The following is a 951-nucleotide window of genomic DNA, read 5'->3' as shown; positions in this document are numbered from 1 at the left end:
GGGTTGGGACTGAGTGTGTGTGCATATGTGGCCACTAGATGGAAGAATGCAGCTTTACTACATGAGCTCTGCGTCTCCAGTTGTGTATGTGGGAGTTTGTGTCCTGCAGGATTCATCGTCGCTGTCACTCCTACAAAGCTTGGCCTGTGATGTCCCAGAAAAACTGAAGAGTCACTGATAAAAAAGGCACAACTCTGAAGCAAAAGACAAACACAGAGCTCCACATGCAGCTCATTTTTTCTTCCTTCTCACACTTTCTTTTTTGTGTCACTCTCCCTCCACCCTTTTTCTCTTCCTCGCCTTTTTCTCTCTCTGACGTGCACACACACATGCGAGACTGAGAGAGAGAGAGGGAGAAGCATTCATTACTCAGGATCAAAATACATGGCACACATTCAAACACCCATAGGTGAAATCCTCTTCAGAAGTCAGTGATCTCAACACCTGCCCATGGCTGATATGACTGTATATGTGTGTGTGTGTTGTGTGTGTTGCCTTGCCTGGGGAGCATGGGAGAAGAAGGCCTTGTCTATTCATGTGTGATACTCACTGCTGCATGAGGACCCAGTTTTGGCTCCCACAGAGCTATCGCATCAATGTGGTGTGGGGTGTGCTGTGTGTCGTGTTTCTGTGGTGTGATTGTGTCTGGGCGGGGGTGGGAACAGAGAATTATGTGCTTATTAGAAATGATTGCATGCTGTGTAAAGAAAATAGCGCTGCCGCGTGGTATGTGTGTACACCTGTGCAGTTTGAGCAATTTCACGTCACCTGTGACGGTACCTCATTCTGTCTCTCTGGGTAAGCCGCTCACCTGGGAGGGAGTGCTCCTCTCAAAGCCCAGGCAACACACACACACACACACACACAGTATGACCAGTCATATCAGCCATGGGCCAGCGGTGTTGGGAGATCACTGACCTTCTGAAGGAGGAATTTTACCTTATGGTGGTG

This window comes from Morone saxatilis, unplaced genomic scaffold (genome assembly GCF_004916995.1).
Source record: "Morone saxatilis isolate NCDOM2014 unplaced genomic scaffold, NCSU_SB_2.0 Contig0, whole genome shotgun sequence".
Classification (NCBI taxonomy): Eukaryota; Metazoa; Chordata; class Actinopteri; family Moronidae; genus Morone; species Morone saxatilis.
Note: the sequence above shows the minus strand (reverse complement) of the source record.